Raw genomic sequence first — 13,536 nt, 5'->3', positions numbered from 1 at the left:
ATAAGTGCACAAAGGTTTTTTGTTATTATGTCTGTATCCAAAAAAAACTAGACCCTTTACAGATTCGATTGATGTATTGCTCTTATCTGTACGATTAAAACTGAGAGTGTAATTTATCAGGGGTTATCAGGAGAAAATGACTCAAAACGCATATATGCGTTAATCGACTCGAAAGGGTTAAAGCCTCATGAAAATTTGCCGGGATGCACAGGTACATCATTTGAGTCGTGGCCGTGTTGTACTTAAACAAGGCATCGCAATGTTTGCAGTTAACTAGTTCGCTTTTTCAATCAAAATGGTCCCACGCCACACTTCGCCGTGACATCTTCATGATTATTCTTTGAAATCAAAACGGAAGATCACAGATAACCGAGTAGGGTGTCAAATATTGCCCCATGGTGGTAAAATATTTAATTGCTGCCACACAGTGAAATTCATTTAATTGCTTGAAGACTCGCACTACGCAACGCAACCTGCATTAGATTAAAAAAAATGCTTTAGATTAATCGATAACAAATTAACATGATCGAGGAAAATCTTAACGATCAATTATCGATCGTCGATTAATCATGCCCATCCCTACTTGCCACCGCAGGTGGTAGCTACCATCACTTCAGCTAGAGCCATGTCCACCAGACACGCCTATGCTTTGAAGTAGAACCTCTTTGTCACTTGGTGTTCTTCACGGCGTGCCTGGAATTCAGGCAGGCCAACTCTCACGTTATCTTGAGACCCCGGCCTGGGTACAGGCCCAAAGTTCCCACCACTTCTTTTAGGTATCAGGTGGTGAGCCCCGGCCTGATCATGTCCGGTGATCGTGCTCTCGGGCGAGATTCCATTCGTCAGGCTCTTTCTGACATAACATCTCCATTCCCTCATTCAGAGAACGAGGGTTACATACTTATTAATTTGTCATTTGATTGATGGGGCCCTAAATTCAAAGGTAGCTCTGAAGAGTTTAAGGGTGAACAAACCAGTTGTGTTTTCATTAATTGTTATGGTTAAACAGACATGTGGAAAGTATTCTCTTTATTGTCTAACCCCAGTGTGATAGGAATATATAATTTTGTCAACACCGTCTGCCAGATATTAACCCAGTTAACAGTTTTTTTTTTTTTTTTTTAAACTGCTTACACACAAAATCTTTACTTGTCACACAATTTCTGAAACCTGACACTCAAACATCAGAACCATACAAAACCATTCACTAATTCTCAGTTTTCAATTTCATAAAACACACACAATCTCTATGTAACATAAAATTCAAACAGGAATTAATATAATGGCTATAAAAGGCTATAAAAGGTGTTTGAAAATGTTTGCTTTTTAATTGTGTTTGTGATATTTTGAATGGAGCGCTATATTTTGCAAGAGATGTGAGGCATTTAGCATTTTGTATGTAAAGTTTTGAAAAAAAGAGGCAAAGTTTTGAAAATGTGTATAAGCAGCTGAAAAAGAAATCTGATGCCGTTTTTGTTCCTGTAACAATTTTTTTATATATAATATATAACATAACAGTACCCAGAGTTTTTTTTCTTTTTTTTATTTTATTTATTTATTTATTTTGTATCTGCCTATATTGGCCTGTTTTACTAAAAAGCAGGCACAAATCAAATTCTGACCGTGTGAAACTCTAAATAACAGCATAATCTAGTTAGCCAAATGAATATTAATTAGAAAACAAAAATTTATATTTAAATCAACCTAAAAATTGATAACTATTTAATATTTCATGACAAATAAGACATATTTAATCAAGAAACATGTGTGGAACTGGAACTTAAATATTTAGATTTTGTGAAAATTCTTCAGGTACAGATTCATATGGGTCTGGTAATAATCAAGGAAAACACACACACACACACGCACACACACACTCAGCTGCACAAAAAACATGACTGCAATTTTTCTTTTTCTTTTTTTCAGTTCTGTGGCATGTTTTTTCCCCAGTACTCAGAATTGGTGATACAAAAAACAAAAACAAAGTCAGTTTACGTCATCGACAGATATACTGCTTGAATGCAAATAAGTGCATTTCCAAAAATAAACATTTGACATCAGATCCGAATGAACATCAGCTCAGCACAAGATGGTCTTCGGCATCTGTAATACAATCTTGACAGATTCCTTTCGGGTATCAGGACAAGGCTTTGCAAAACAAAGAGGCTATTTTGAAAAGCCAATAACAACAAAAAATACAACTTGTTCTTATCCAGATATCAAATCACATCAGCAAATTCAAAGCAACTTGATGAAAAGTTCAATTGCTGAGTGAAAAAGAGACATCCATACAGAAAAAGAGAGAGGGTGACATGCACTTTCAAGCTTTTTGGCTTGTACTACATCAAAACCCTCAACACTGGAGTCGATCATTGCACTGCCATGCTAGCTGACTATCATTATGAATGGTCTTTGTTCTTCTGAACTGAAAGAGTCTTTGGAGACACAAATGTAATTTCATCCTCTGTTGTCAGGATGGAAGCATATCTTTCCCCTGTGTTCCTTAATACAAAGGTCTTCCTTTCGGACAATCAATGAGAGATGCTTCAGCACTAAGCCATAAGAATGCAATGGATTGATGGCAGACGCTTGCAAGAGGCGAGTTCTATAAGTGTGTTACCTTCTAAATTTATTTTTGGTTTCGAGAAATTAGACAAAATTGAGTGCAGCCTTTTGTGTGCAGCCTTACAATCAGTGCACAATAAAGATACGGCTCTCCAATAAGCTAATGGTCTAGAATGGTGCTCTCTAGTTAAACCCTAATCTCTGAGAGTAACTGAAACAACACCTGCTTGACTTTGTAAAGGCTTCCCAAAGCCACAATTTCACAAAGAGGAGCTGAACATATGCTGCTTTCAAATCACGTCAGAATAATTGTTTTTATGAGATGAGTCCACATGAGTGCCACCAATGTCAAAATTACCACTAGGGCATAGTTTTGGAAGACAGGTATTCAAGATTAGTGTGTTTAATGGTGGAAGCACTTTTTTGTTGTTGGAAAGACAGATAAACAGATTTCAGAGAGAAAAACATAAACAGAGAACAGACAGATAGAAAGACACAGTATGAGAGAATGATAGATAGCTAGCAAGATAGATAGCTAGGTAGATAGCTAGCTAGCTAGCTAGCTAGATAGATAGATAGATAGATAGATAGATAGATAGATAGATAGATAGATAGATAGATAGATAGATAGATAGATAGATAGATAGATAGATAGATAGATAGACAGACAGACAACATTTTGGTGGAGACACGTTATTGAATATTTATTGTTAGTCATATCTGCTCATTAGTCTTTTTTGCATATATGTTATATACTGAAGCCAAACCTGAGAAAGTAGACCAGAATATTCAGCTGTGTTCCTGGACACACAATTTGCGTAGCTGTAATTCATAGTTGGGGGTTATGCTAATTGTGAATGAGCGTGCACTAGCGCCCTATTTGCAAATGATTGGAATTCAAGGAGGTCCATTTTATGCGGAAATTACTCTGAATTTACTGCTATATTTATGAATGTTTCATGAATTAGGCCCAATGTGTGTATTAGGCCTATTTGGTTATTTGGGGTATACTCTGAAAACAAATTATAATAAAAAATAAACATCATAAATTGGATAGGTGGGCAGGGGTTGAGCCTACGAATAGAACAATAGTTAGATAAAAAGATAGACAGAACAACATAGAACGACATATAAAGCATTAGAACAATAGACACAGACTGATAATAATAATAATAATAATAATAATAATAATAATAATAATAATAATAATAATAATAGATAAAGCTTCCTGAAGAATAAATCTTGTGAAAATTTGCCTCAAGATGGTTATTAAAAGACACAGGGTAGAAAGATAGAATGCTGCAGCAACACAAATGAATCTCAACATGGGGAACAAAAGCACCACTGCAAAGCTCAATCTCCTATTATATTATTATTATTATTTATTTTTTTATTTTTTTTTACAATTCCTTGCAACAAGCAAGACACTCAAAGAGTGATATCAAGTTATTAGAGAATTGTGGGTAATGGTAAAACCAGTCAGCCTCAATGCTGAACTGAGTAGGCTGGGATTCTGACAGAGATCAGTAAGGTAATGGGCCACACTGAACCTGTCAACACAGCTAATCCAATGCACTGCTCTGTGTTTCACTGACTGTGGAGCAGTACACCATTACTTTCAGTCACACGACAGCTAGAAAACAACAGTCAGGACATAATGAGGCAGGGGCGAAATGCAATGTGATGGAACTTCAGGAGGCAGTGATTTATTCTGCCATGAGGACATTAACATACTCTTCATCCACTGTTGACCACAATAGACTTGATAGTTTTTGCTTAGCTGTAGTAAATGTATACACATTTAAATGGAAAGTTTATCCAAAACTAAATTTAATCTCCCTCATGTTGTTCCAATTCTTTCATTCCATTATTTATTTATTGTTTACAGATATTCTGTACAATGTTCAAGCAGCTCTTTTCCTTTCAACTAAGGTTCATCCACAACTACTGTCAGACTTTTAATAGAATTACCCTTTGCATGATCTGTTCCTTTAAGACCTGATCTCACCAACAGTGTTTTACTGTCCATTAGATGAGTGGCTGAATCAATCTTCTTTCATTATCTCTGGTGTGAGGTAATCAGGCCATGTGTGTTTTTAGAAAGGCGGACGTCATCTGCCATGGCAAATGAACAAAAATAAGTCTTTCCTCTGACTCATGACTTATTCTCACTAATGTCTATTCGCCTTGTGATGAGTTACGCTTCTTAAGCTGTCATCTACTTTGAAGTAAAACTGTTTAGCATATGGATGGGGATAAATTATTAACTGGTTTAATCATCATTTGGTGACAATTTCTTTTCATTCAGAAACACAAGATCTTCTGAGATGAACAATCACAATATGGGGTAAAAAAGAACCAAATTAACTGACGTATCAACTACGGTTGGAACAAAAGTATGTTTATGGTTGAATAATTTACTTTCTTACTTTTCCGTGATTAATGGTGTAAAATGTGCACCTGTGTGTGTGATGTAAGTGTCCCTCAAACACAAACTGAATTGATTCTTTCCTTGCTTCATTCTGTTTCTGAAAGTATTCATGAGGTAATTTCCTGAGATGTTTCAGTTCAGCTTGCTAAAATCAAGAATGAAATGGGAAAAATATGATAATGGCTTCAAAACAGACCTAGGCAAACTAAACCAGTCACTAATGCATACATCTAAATATCACACATAAAATATATAAGGAAAAATCCATCTTGGTGGACCATTCCACTAAAACTTTCATTAATCAAAGTTTATAAAAGCATCCTAAAAGACATCCTTTAATCTAAGTCTTCTAAAGAGACACAATCACTTTATAAGATGAACAGATTTCATTTTCCTTTTACTTTACATTTAAAGTCGCTCCCTGCTCCCTTTCGGTGGAATGAACTGCCAGCCTCCACTTGAAACCATCACAACTTTTGAGAAGCAGTTAAAGACACTTGGCCACTCCACAACCATAAACTAAAAATAATAAATAAATCCCCTTCTTTCTCTTTTCTGCATTTATTCTCTAGTATGTTTCCTAATCTAGTTGCTTCATAGAATGGTTGCATTTACATGTATGCAGATAGCATCTGCTAAAGACATACATATAAATGCAACCATAAATAGAACCATTGATCAGTGTACATATATACAGTAGAGCACATCAATGGATAAACATAATCTGTACTATGTATGTGCATGCATGTGATTATTTGTGTTATGAAGATTAACCAAATTCTGAAGTTTTGAAGATTCACAAAGTAAATCCCACATTCTATTTATTTATTTTAAAATAAATTTATTGTGTGTTATATATGGGGGTTATTTTATATGTTATGTATTTCTGTGCATGTACTGGAAGTAGCAAGTCTCGGTACTTGCTCTGCTGCTGCAGCGTAGCAAGACACAATAACATTTACATGTACATTACCATTCTAAACTCCCAGAGAGCTGTTGTGACAGAAATTAAATAATTTTATTTAGAAATTGAGCAGATAATAACTCAGTTGACTTTATTAAGCATATAATAACTGGAGTACGGCTTATAAGAAAATACTATATCAAATTTCATGATTTTTTTATTTTTTATTTTTTTTTATCAGTGAGAAATTAAAAGTAGCTATAAATATTAAATTCTAATCTGACAGAAAACCTATCAAATGTCTACAAGCTGAGAAGTATTTAGTCTTGAGAAAGACCTGCAGTCCCCTAAGCCTTGACAGAATTCAGCCCAAGAGCAAATGCAAAGCCACGGAGGGTTCTGTCAGAGGGCGACCTCCATCAGAGGGTCAAAACTCTCTCTATCCCCTTCCAGGTTTAGCCAACCCCAGACGGGTCAGATGTGTCAAACGACATTTCTTTCTAATGACAGGCTCACTGTATCCCACAAGCCCTCCAGTCAGTGTTTAGACCAGGTGGCCGAGATGAATTGGAGGGCCGAACGTCCCTGAGTGTCTGATTACAGAGGCCCCATTTGATGAGGGTGCTCCAGCTAAATGAGCATTTACTATGGTTGCCTCAGAGCAGGATAAATCCTATTAGCCAATGTCTTTAATGAGACAGCCAGAGACAGTGAAACAATGATGGGCAGCCTAGCAATGAATTAACCCACGCAAAGCACGACGGGTGGGGAGGGTACGCTGAAATATACAGAATCCCAAGCATGAAGGACATAGCTAAAAAGCAATGGATGCTTGGCTTTTGGCCACGTTGGCAATTTCAGAATAGCCGACATGAATTTACACACAAAGAATTGCTAGGATATATGCTAGAAATACAGAAATGTTATCTTCTCTTGCCTATTCTATTATATTATGTTTAAATATTTTTGTCAGCAGAGGAAATGGGTTGGATAAGCTCTTTTAATTTACTGTAAAACCCATCCACACGTGTCTATTTCTGTAAATATTTAAAAGCTTATGGTGGCCATATTTGCTGAGCATTATGTATGTGTGTTGATGTGTTCATTTATGTTTCGAAGGTGAACAGAAGGTTTTGGAATGACGTGAATGTGAATAATTGATGACGTAATTGTCTTTTTTAAATAAATTATCTTTTGAACATAAGTGATTAATGACAAATTTGTCCTTTTTGTGATGAGCTCTCTCTTGAAACACACTTGAACTTGACATTTTTGGCTTATTTATTTTAACCTTGAGACCTGCAAGAGTTATTTTTTGTATTCTAATACACCATATGAAAATTGTTTAAAATTGTTTTGTCAGCAGCACGTTTTCTCTGTAAATATTAAACAACTCCTGTTGATCAAATTTGATTAACTCTGTGTATGTGTGTTGAAGTGTTCATTTGTGTGAACAAAATGATTTGGAAATACATTAGGGTGACTAATTGACAGTTTTCATTTTTGGATTAACTGGAGTTATCTTCCGTATTTTTCTACACTGTAAGGAAATGTTTTTGTCAATGGAGTAAATGAGGATAGGGTTGGATAAGTTCATTTAATTTACCATAAAACCCACCAGCATGTGTTTATTTCTGTAAATATTTAAAGTGTTCTGTTGACTGTATTTGATGAGCTCTATGTATGTGTGTTGAACTGTTAATTGGTGCTTTGAAGGTGAACAAAATGGTTTGGAACGACATAAAGGAGATGAATTAATGACATAACTTTAATTTCTGGACAAACTATCCCTTGAAATGCACATTAACAGGTATGTGGGCATCTTTTGGGCCAGCTTTATTTGGATCTTAAGCTTGTGACCTGCAAGAGTGCACTTAAAAAATATATAATAATTTTCTAATGTGTATATTAAAGAGAGAGAGAGAGAGAGAGAGAGAGAGAGAGACATCATTGTTTAACTATTTTTGTCGGAAGAGGAAATAGGGATAAGATTTGATAAGCTCATTTAATTTAGCATAAAACCCACCAGCACATGTCTATTTCTGTAAATATTTAAAAGGGGTAAACAAGGCGCCATGGTAATAGACCCACTGGGTGACTCACAAGCTGTTGACCTAACCTGCATCACGGAGACAGACACCATCACAAATAACACGGGAGTTGAGGAACATGTGGTGGGGGTCAATAATTAATGAAGAAAGGAGGGGTAGAAGCCATACGTGCTCCAGAGGAGGTTATCACTACAGAAGACCGGCAGCTTTTCATTGTGTTCACTTGGCATTTAGTGTTCCTGTAGATCCACACCAGCTCCTTTTATACAGTCTAACTTTGTAACTCATCACCAGTGTCAGATAACACTGAAATATCTAGAAGAACACTAAAATGAGGAGGTCCCCCGGACTAAAATTACATTGTTCAGAAGTTGCTTTTTAGGAGACTCTCAATTAAAGTATGTTTCAGCTTTGTTTGTTTTGGATTCTTCTTCTAAAATTACATGAGAATTTCATTTTGATGTAAATGAAATGAAATGAAATAAAACAAATGCGGATGCCATAGCTCAGATCAGCTGGTCTTTTAAGAATCTGATAAATGTTTGAGTTCATACCGACATCAGCCTTTGGAGTTTCAGACATTGTTGAGTACAAATAGTGCATGAGAAAACTATGAGCTATTTCTCAGACAAGCATGCTACTGTATCTCGATTTAATCTCATTGCTGTTTAGAAGTAAGAATTGAATATTAATATTAATACTATTTCATTTAAGAGGTTTTCTTATTTTCAGAAAGCTGATCATGATAAGTCTGACATCAAATCTAGTGAAAAGAACAGAAGATATATTTGGTTCGGTGGAGGAATGCTTAAATTCAAATGTTCCGAATGTCCCTACGTTGTAACACCTAAATGGACTGGTTTTATTCAAGTCCGTTTCTTTAATGTGACTTAATCAACACAAGCCAGGTTGAAAATATCTCCTTATTTCACTTTTTAGGCACTAAGGTATATAGTAGTTAACATCAGTATTTAATTAATAAAATCTATCAGTTATTACCAAAATGCCATTCTTACTAATTATTGTTAAAACTGTTTAATAGCCAACATACATACATACAGCATAATGACAAAAAAGGTATCATGTTAACTGTATGATTTTACAGTAGTAGCAATATCTATAGTACGGTATATGGTAACGATAGTAAATACAACGATTGAATGCAAGTCAAACTTTTCATGCGCACTATTGTTACATTTTAGACTGTAAGCACTGTTTGAATTAATCTGATCGATTTCTATTTTACTTGCGTTAAATGAATTAAACGCGGAGGCAACAGATTGCGGGAAGTGCGGCGTAATAGGATGAGCACACGGTAATCCGGAGTCCTGAAGACACATCCCTCACGTCAGGCTGGGAAACTGTGTCAGTCACTGTATCAAAACCACTAACCGGTTTTCATCAATAAATCTTCCAAATGCAATTGCTAGCACGTCAACACGTCCTGTGTGCAATTCACATCCTTTCCATGCGCCGTTACGCGCCAAGAACCGAAGATACTACACAACCCAAACCCCAAATATCATTCAGAGTACCCAACCTAAAGAGATATAAACCCCTTACTTAGTCACTCACCTCCTCGTCCAACGACTTGTCAATCATCGGAATAACAATCCAAAAACGGAGTAGCTTTGCGTGCAAAGTGTCACTAACTTTTCTTGACGCGCTACTGCGCAGCGATTGAAGAAGCGCAGAAAGTCTTACCGCGTGAGTTGTAAAGCCATGCAAATCCTCCTCAGACGGTTGGAGAGTATCAGAAACTCCTCAGTGCCGAACGCATCCCGAGCAGTCAGGTTTAGGAGCTCTGCTGCCCTCTGTCTTTAATTCACTCCCGAGGAAAGCGAGGATTCCCACGCAGAGAGAAAATATCACGAAGTTGGGTGGCAATGTGATCCAGCCTCTGTGGTCTCTCCGCCTTAATGACAGCCATCTATTTTAAGAGCTCATGCTGGTGAATACGCACCTGGCGTGGCGTGGGAGTAATCTTATTAGAGCATGGCCACTCACAGGAAACAAACAAACAAACAAATGATATCTCTTTAAGATCTCAAATGTTACTCATACCAATGGAATTAAATAAATAAATAAAAATCCCGAGAAACATAATTAGTTTTAAACTGCATTTCAGAGTGATTTCAAATAGTTCTCATTAAATTCTCCAAACGCAAAACGATCTGTGCTATATATAGGTACTCCTATAATTTGTATAGCTCTAATCACTTAATTTCAACAAATGTAATGTGTTTCCATGCGTTTCTTAAAATACATCAACTATATCCAATTGATTAAATTAGATTTATTATTATTATTATTATTATTATTATTATTATTATGTATTTATTTATTTATTTATTTATTTATTTATTTATTTATTTATTTATTTATTATTATTTTGTCTGTGATTACCCTGATTTACTATGTTAGGCTGATAATAGAGATTTATATTTTAGAGAGTCTGGACGGATTTCACGGGAAATAACAATGGCTACTTAAGTCATTTGGATGTGTCTACATCATGTAAGCATGCGCATGCGAGGCCTAGTGTTGATTACCACAATCAACTCAACCCTAGTTTTATAAAAAATCAAGACTGTGGTGAGGCATTTACACTGGAAGTGAATGGTGTCCATTTCATTAGTAAATATATAAAATATAATTTGTGTTGTAAAGTTGTTCTCACCATATCACAGTTGTTTTGTGGCTTTCATGCTGTTTGTAAAAAAATTATAATTGTATTGATTTAGTAAAAAAAAAAAAAACAACAAAAAAAAATTGCTGGAAAAGGTTATATATATATATATATATATATATATATATATATATATATATATATATATATATATATATATATATATATATATATATATATATATATATATATTAATAATGAGGTTATAGCAACTTCAATTGGATCTAAAAATAAAAATGTTATTTTTTTCACACTAAAATCATGTAACATACCATGGCTATTGTTTACATCTTGTTACTATACATTATTAATATTAAGGAGTAAAAGGAATGGCCATGTTTACTTCATTTGTAGGTGTCTCACAAATGAATTTAATTATTTAACAAAAAGGATGGCCAATTCAATGGGCTTTTTTTCTTCTTTTTTCTTTTTTCTTTTTTTTTTTTCTTGGTGGTTATCAACATTGTGTACAAACATTGCAAGAGCAAGTGGTTCATTAAAGAGTCTCTAAAATGAAGATTCATCTCCAATGTTCATGCACTAGAATTAGTCACTGTCAGAGGGAAACTGGTGTCTAGATATTATCCATGACAGTGAGAGGATTTGGGAGGGGCTTCACCGGGGAGTAAATATAGCCCATGAGTTAAACGCAGGTCTGCATTAAGGCAGGGAATGCTATCAGTCCATCTGTTCCCTGAGTGGGATTACATTAAATCCTATTCAGCCCCAGTATTAAGAAAACTATCCACCAAGAGGCCATCAAATGGTCCACCAAGGAGAAAGGGAATCTATAAGCTGTATGAGGACAGCTCAAAAGATACAAGCAACTTTAAACAAGCACACTTTAGGACACTCATGTTAATAGGATACGAGATCAGTCAGAATTGTATTGTGTTGATAGAAACGAACCATTATACACTTCAGATTGATCCATGGAAAGAGTGTTTGCATTCTGATGCATCAGAGGCAGAATTATTAAAGATGCTGTTCGTTAACAAAAGGTTTTTTTGATTTTGTCAGCAATAATGATGAGACGAAAAATTCACATTAAGATGATAATTTATTTTTATTAAAACATACTGTTGATGAAAATTATTAAAAAGATATTAACCATTTTTAATGAAGAAAAACTAGGAAGAATTTGCTTTTAAAATAGTCCATTAGTCAGTAATGTCAAGGACTGACCCGCTCTAAAGCTTAACATTGAATGAACACCGCTGAACTTAAGCAGTTCACTAGTGAGTTAATTAACTCACGCAAAGACATCCTGTAGATTTAAGCTTAATAATAATATCATCATATACATAATATTACAACTTGTATCTGCACAAAATGATGCAAATCAGAACTGCTGTAAGGCAAGCCTCCAAGGTTAGCAAAAACATAAATAAATGAATTGGGGGGGGGGGTTGTATCATTCAATATCACATAATGAAATGACTGTATACCTGCTAATCCTTAACATGTTTGGTGTAAGATTCAGTCTATGACACATTTCAATCACTTCTGTGGTATTTGCAAACAGTTATTAAATGTTTGAATTTTGAACTCAGTTTTGCAATTTTATAACATAAAGGCACAGATGATCCAAGTTTACAGTCACACTTTAGGCAACAACAAAGCTTTGGAGGTCATATCTTCCCATGAATCTCTGTGTAAATGCACAGGTTATGTGCTAATGAATGTGCACATTCTGGATAACAGTATACACTAAAAATGGACAATTAATAATTCCAGCATAAATAATTCACAATATTGTATTAGAATAGGGTACTCAATACTTTAGCCATTGCGGGGTTTTTTTTTTTTTTTTTTTTTTTTTTTTTTTTTTTTGAGTACAATTTTAGTCAGCATAAAACCGATCAAAGTTACTGAATACATAGCTAAATTTTCAGGAGCCATTATTCCAGTCTTCAGTGTCATGATCCTTTAGAAATCTTTTAATATGCTAATTTCTCAGTATTATCAATGTTGAAAACCAGTTTTTGCAGCTTAATATTTTTGTGGGAACCATGATACACTACATTTTCTATATGTATGTAAGTATGTATGTATAGAGTGGTGCAGAGGGTGGTGAAAACTGCCCAACTCCTCACAGGGACACCACTTCCTGCTCTTGAGGACATCCAGAGGAAACGCTGTCTATGTCAAGCTCACAGCATTCTCAAGGATTCCTCTCACCATGACCAAAGTCTGTTTAACCTCCTGCCCTCCGGGAGGCGCTTCAGGAGCCTCCGGACAAGGACCAGCAGATTCAGGAACAACTTTTTCCCTACAGCTGTCTCCTTACTAAACTCTGCCCTCTGACACCCCCCAACACCCCCCCACACTACACTACACACACACACACACACATTTACAAACAAGCAAAAAACAGTAAACTTGTTTTTACTTGCACTACTGTCTGTTCATCCAGAATACTGAGTAATCCATTTGCAAATTGAAATATTTTGCACTTTACTGTCCATTGCAATAGTGTAAATAATGTTCATATGTTCATAGCTTCTGCCTATAGTGTACATACACTTTTACATAATCCAACTGTATAGTATGTTAATAGTACACCTATCTGTATATCATGCTGATAGTATTTATAATCTGTAAATTATGTCCATAATACCGCCTTATCTGTATATTTATTGTACATATTGTAGACCTTGTATACTCCGTGCTTACTGCTAATTGCACTTCTGGTCAGATGCTAACTGCGTTTCATTGCCTTGTACCTTACATGTGCAATGACAATAAAGTTGAATCTAATCTAATTTAATATGTCTGTTCCTGTGCCTCAGTGGTAGAGTATTGTGTTAACAGCATAAAAGGTTGTGGATTCGATTCCCAGGGAACACATGTTAGTAAAAAATAAGAAAAAGAAATGTATAGCCTGAAGTCACTT

General features: G+C 35.3%; 1 protein-coding gene across 2 annotated transcripts in view; it reads right to left on the bottom strand.

The window, feature by feature from the left end:
* The window catches only part of LOC127968991 (protocadherin-15), a 237,780-nt gene extending 228,029 nt beyond the window's left edge, over positions 1–9,751 (bottom strand). Inside the window, exon 1 of one of the 2 annotated variants that reach the window (XM_052570531.1) lies at positions 9,527–9,751. The gene's annotated coding sequence lies outside the window, so the exon portion shown is untranslated. The remainder of the gene's footprint in view (positions 1–9,526) is intronic. The other variant, XM_052570532.1, reaches the window with a different exon arrangement.
* Between the last annotated feature and the right edge of the window lie 3,785 nt (positions 9,752–13,536).

This window comes from Carassius gibelio, chromosome B12 (assembly GCF_023724105.1).
Source record: "Carassius gibelio isolate Cgi1373 ecotype wild population from Czech Republic chromosome B12, carGib1.2-hapl.c, whole genome shotgun sequence".
Lineage (NCBI taxonomy): Eukaryota > Metazoa > Chordata > Actinopteri > Cypriniformes > Cyprinidae > Carassius > Carassius gibelio.
The sequence above is the reverse complement of the archived record's forward strand: the minus strand, read 5'-3'. Positions and strand labels throughout refer to the sequence as shown.